This window comes from Anser brachyrhynchus (genome assembly GCF_964034855.1).
Source record: "Anser brachyrhynchus genome assembly, chromosome: 9".
Classification (NCBI taxonomy): domain Eukaryota; kingdom Metazoa; phylum Chordata; class Aves; order Anseriformes; family Anatidae; genus Anser; species Anser brachyrhynchus.
Window position 1 is genome coordinate 19,591,786 of NC_137703.1, and position 6,000 is coordinate 19,597,785.

A 6,000-nucleotide genomic window follows, 5' to 3' on the forward strand; every position below is an offset into this window, starting at 1 on the left:
AATGGTTATGGATAGTAAGCATCGGCGTCTTGGTAAGAAAAGATAAATTCAATCATGCTTATTTAAAATTAGAGAAGGGGAGCAATGAACTGCTGTGAGTCTTGTTGCACTTGATTTAATGTTAAATTTCAGTAAGCTCGTCCTATATGCATTGGCTCTGAACCCTAACAAGCCCTGCATAGCATTTTAAGCATCTCCTTTTTACAATAAGGGCACTGAATCGCAATTGAGAAAAATTGGGTGGGAACATCAGGAGAGAGAGGGACTTTTCATTTTAAATTCTAGTACAATCTTGCATTACCTCTCTCCTTTTCTTGTATTTTATCGCTGCACTTCTGTAGTGTGGCTTTGTGTAGCTGATTTGGGGGTGGGGGGGGGAGGGGGGAGAGAGGGGGGAAAGAAAGGAAGTGAAACTGTTGCACAAAAGCTGTTAAAGTGATTCCACAATGTAGAGAAAAGCATTTTTAAGAACTGCACCTACTGCTGATAATCATGCTGTACGTATTTCTGCACAGGCACAACAAGTTCTAAATGTTAGCTACTCTATAATGATTGTGCCCCCATAGCTGACTGCTCATGCTTCTGCTCCAATCTTGAACTCTCAATTAGTTGAACATTTAAATAAAGTATTTTAAATTTGAAATGCTCTTATCACAATATTGACCTTTTAATTGTCTCAGCATTAGAACAGTGTTGTACTAATTGGCACAATGAGATAAATGGTCTCCAGTTATGTAAATTACTGTTGAGTCAATAACCACAGGCTTTTTTCTTCCTTCTTTCCTTCCCTCCTTTAATAAGAACATGGCTCTTGAAAGAGGGAATTTCATCCTGCCTCTATGGTGTAGAAACTTAATCTTCTAGCAGTCCTGTTGAAAGGACTGGCAAAGAACTGAAAAGCTGTTCTGCTTAAGTGTTCTGTGTGGATACTTCTTATTAACTGCTAATATAGAGAAGAGTGTGGGTCTTGGTAATAAACTACAGGGTATTGAAGGGATTCTACTGTTGTATGCATTTTTGCCAGACAGGAGTAAATTACTAAAATAAACATTTGCTTTGAGGTTGAAAATTTTCTTAAAATACAAACAGAGTAGCATATAGGTACTATACCAAGATGAAATGTTTTACTAATAGAGAATGAATGGCCATGAATCTTTTATGTGGTTACAGATGAGACTGTCCAAGAAACAATACAATACAATATGATACATGCTAGGAAAGTTTTATGTAGTACTGAAGAACTCTTATGCTTTACTGTCCACTTAGCACATTTAATATAGTGGAGTCAATCAAATGGTTGGCATTGATGAAAGTGGATGTATCGACTGGAGCACATCATTCACGCCATGCTAGTAGACAGTGACCCTCTATGACTCAGTCTCATAAGAGACTCTTTAGGAATCTAATGCACTTTCTTGTTATAGGGTATTTGCCGTTCAGCCAGCTCATGCTTATTAAAAAATCAAAATGTTACATAGATCACACTAAGCAATTCCTTCCCATCTTTCACAGTAGCATAAATGTAGACTGCAGCCCTAACTCATATTTCCGTTTGGTTTTCCAGAGCTGTGTACATGTATTAGACTGTAAGAGGTGCTCTTACATGTGTTTCCATGGAGTGTTTCAATGTTTTGGATTGAAATGGGAGCACTGTGGTCTTCTGGTGCTTTAAACAAAAGCCTCTAGGAATAAAGCATTCAAGTTGAAACACTGGAATCAGCCTAGTGACTCTGATTCTGTTAAAACACTTGTCTTAGCAAGATGCTTGGGGTAAAGAAAATCTGAGTGGCATGGAGAAAATAGGGAATGACTGTGTGATGTTTCTTGCAGTACAAGAATTAGGAGGAATTACATGGTAATAGAAGGCGGCAGGTTCAAGCAAACAAAAAGAGATGTTTCTTCAACAGCTGACAGGATGTGGTGTTTGTTAAATGTTTACATTGATCCCCAAAATGACTTGAGATTTTTATGAAAGAAAATTATGGTGAAGACTATTAAATAAAGATAGCATCTTCTGGCTTGAGTCACAGATCAGTAAAGACTAGGAAAACATTGTGGTATAATCTTAGTCATAGCACAAAAGTTGGTGTTCTGCATACATGTCACTAAAGAACATATCTGAAGATGAAATGCTGTAGGACATTAAAGGTATTTCACTATTAATTAATTAACATTAATTTCATAATATTACTTAATATTAAAGATACCTCTTTATATAATGGAATTTGATTTGTATTCTTTAGTGCATGCAAAATATTTTGGTATCTAGCAAGAAATCCTGGATTTCTAGAATAAACAAACAAAAAATTAAGTCCTTTCTTAGATATACATGTATTTTGCATATATCAGATTAGATTTGCACTCACATCAAATATCTAGTCTTCAAGTGCTGAGATAAATATTGTATACACTTATTTGCACCCACTAAAATTAATATGTATGTTTTGCATTATTCATATAAAACAGAAAAAATAAATCAATTCCCAAATGAAAATGTCTTCTATACAGATTACACTATTAGAGCCTATGTAATCAACACGTTCAAAAATATTAGTGGTGCTAATTTTTCTTCTCTCTTTCTCACCCTTCTCTCTCCTCCTACTGTTAAGAGACCATCCAGTTTTCTCTACAGATCATGCCACTACAGAAGGTTTCAGCTCTGTACCCTGAAATCAAATCCTCTGCATTTGCAGACCCTTTATGCTTTTTGAATCCAACTGAACCTTCTTTGATGTTCCACTCTGTGCAAGTCTTATTCCTTAATCATTACATGGTCTAAGCACACAACTTGAATTAATCCTTTTCCTGTTTTTCTTATGTAATGGCATGGGTAGATCAGGTGGTGAATAATCACACAAACCATGAAAAAAAAGTAGCTGAAGGTCACCCTAAAAGTTTATTGCTAAATTAAGTTGAAAATCAGGTGAAGAGGAGAGGAAGTACAGGACTCAAGTGTCCCTTCTGTGAGGAGCCTCCTAAATTGTTACTCATCTGCCTAATCTGCTGTGAGACAGTGGACAATTTAATTCTTAAACCTGTAAGAATGCTTAGTGTAAAGTATGTTTAAAACTTGCTAATGTCATTGCAACCTTGGATTGGCACAATGAAGGTTAAAATAAAACTATAACTGAATTTCTATGGAAGATCAAGAAAATGAATATGAAGTTTGATTCCTGAGCAAGCCTGGATATAAATTCACTGTGAAGGTACTCGGCTTTCAAAGTAGCTTTGAAAGTAAGCTTTGAAAGTAGGCTGATATTTATCAAGTACTTGTTGAATGTTATGCATTCAGTAAGCACCTATTTTATGGAGGCAATTTTAAATCCCAGTGTATGATAACATGTTGTTAAGGGTTTAAGGAAACAGCATGGCTAATATTATATGCAGTATTTGGAGGGCATCGTCATGGAAGCAATGAACAGACAGCATTTCCTTTTCCAGAGGAGCTGGTTGCTGCAGTAGAGATAAGAGGTTACAATTATAATGACAAGTAATTTAGATGATTTGAAGAGAATATATTCCAAGTTCAATATTTCTGAAGTTTCTATATTTGATGTATGTGAACTACAGAAGCACTTCCCAAGCTTGCCTCTTCTCCGTAACTGGAGGCAGGTTACAATGCTTCTGGTTGAGAAGCCACGAGTTACTAAGTACAGCACTAAATTTGCCCTTGTACCAAATGGCCCAAAGGGAAATAAAGCTGTCTGTTTGACTACAATAATAATAGTTTTTAACAATTGGATTTACTTAGCTAGATGTTAATTGATCCACTTACAACCTTCTCAAAAAGAGTTTATGAATGTTACACAAGATTGCATGGAGCTGGAGGCAAAAATTAGAAGACATCTGGTGAATTAAGGGTTATGAACTGCCAAGTTCTATTGGAGGAAATCCACATTTAAAAAAGGGTCTGAGTCAGTACTGAACATAAAAAAGAATTATGCAAAGTTTAATTGTGGATAGTGGTGTGAACCATCTTTTTATTGTGTAGTTTCAAATTTCACATGAGAGGGAAATATAGGTGGCCTTAACAAATTCAGATCTGTTATAAATGAAGAGTTGGAGTCGATTCCTTATTTTCCATTATTCGCTATCTTTCCTTGGGGTTGAAGAGTGCAGAGATGTCTGGAGGGTGTGCATGATTATGAAATCAATAATTTAGAAACTCGAAGGAAAGAAGTTTTGGTGTCCTTTCAAGCAAAACAAATGACTGATGCACTGAGATTTGGCAACTGGGATATCCTCAACCTTGTATAAGGTGATAAATAACACTTTAAGTAGACAGCTTTTTGCAAGTTGACTTAAGCAGAGCTGTATTTTTAACCTGAGATATACAGGTTTCTCACCCTTCTCCCTTCCCTAGAACCTTTCCATGGTATTTAACCATAACCAGTTCTGACCTTTCCCACTCTAAGTGCAAGAGAACTTAATCACAATTAACTGCAGGTCTGTATATCAGTCAGGAGAGGTATCCATTTAACTGTAGGAACAGCTAGACAGCCACAACATGAGTAGCCTCTCCTTATATCTGGTTGACTAGGTCCAAGTGCAGGTCCCAATGCTACATATTGCCAAGAAATAAGCTACAAGGGAACCTAAAGTAGACAATTGCATTACATATGTCAGTAATTCTAGGTTGTATGAACATCTGTTCCAATAGTTACACAAGAATTTACATGGGAGGGAGTATTTTTCACCTGTTTTTTTACACATCACATGGGGTTGTGTAAACCTTCATAGATAATATTTTCTGTGTACTTCCTTATGTAAAATAAAAGACAACTTTACAAAATTAAATTAGATGTATATTACAGTACATCTGGTGCCACATTTACAGTATATAGTACAGTTGAAATATCATAGTTCAGAAAGTTTATCACCTCCACTGTACTAAATTCTTAGTTTACAACGCATGGTTCTGGACCTCTATTTCTTCATTTGTTAGATCAGACTGGTAACATCTCTGAACAAGTTTAAAAATAGTGCATATTTTAGAGCTGTCTCTGGTTAGTAGAGAATGTCTTAATTTGTTCACATTTATGCAATGAATGTCTAAAATTTCTCTCAAGTCTTGGCACTGGGTTCCCAAAGCAGGCCAAAGCAATGCTATGTCCAGGGGTTGCAGCACTTCAGAACATCTTGGACTCTGCCATAGCAACTTCCCCACTGATTAAGTCTCTGAAAATGTCTAATAACAGTTGTTCTAGGACACACTCGTAACAGTGTGCCTTCTGCTAAAGGTCTGATCCATCAGGCATCCTGCATCCTTGAGTTTTTTTGAACGTGATGCGAGGTGGTGGTGCTAACTGTATATCCAGTGTATTGACAGACTGAAAATACAACTTTGGTTTATAAATTACTATGAATGTTTATAGTGACTAAGTCAGTGGCAGAAACTGCTAGGCCAATGCTCTGCTATATGCTGTGTAAGAACATGAACACAATGATGTGTCCTAATAAAATCTACAAATGATATCATAGAAAGCAATGCTAGTCATACCTTTTGTTTGGCATGTGTACAATTATACAGTTTCCAACAGTGATCTTACTATTAGTTTCTTCAGAATGTAAAAATAAATTAATCAATTAAAAAAAAAAAAAAAAAGAACGGGCAGACATTGGCTAAAGCATTTAGAAAGCAATTGCCCCTTGGCCATGGTTCTATAAGTGCTATTTTTCTAGACTGCTGATCCATATCTTTACTTAATTTGGGAAATCAGACCTTCATTTTTGGTAGAATACTTTCAGTGAAGTATTGTTCCAATGGAGCAGATGCTAAAATTCTCACTGACTTCAGTGAGATCAGGATCTCCCATAAGCCACGTACTGCAGTTCTTTCACTTCCCTACAATTCATTACCTGAAAACAAGACTACCTTAAGGTCCCTTGCTAAAGCTATGGAAGGGTGATTTCCATTGTAAGTAAAGCATGTGCTCACAAGTATCTTGTATACCAAACAGCCTCCATTTTGGTGTAGTCAAGAATTACAGTGCACATCCA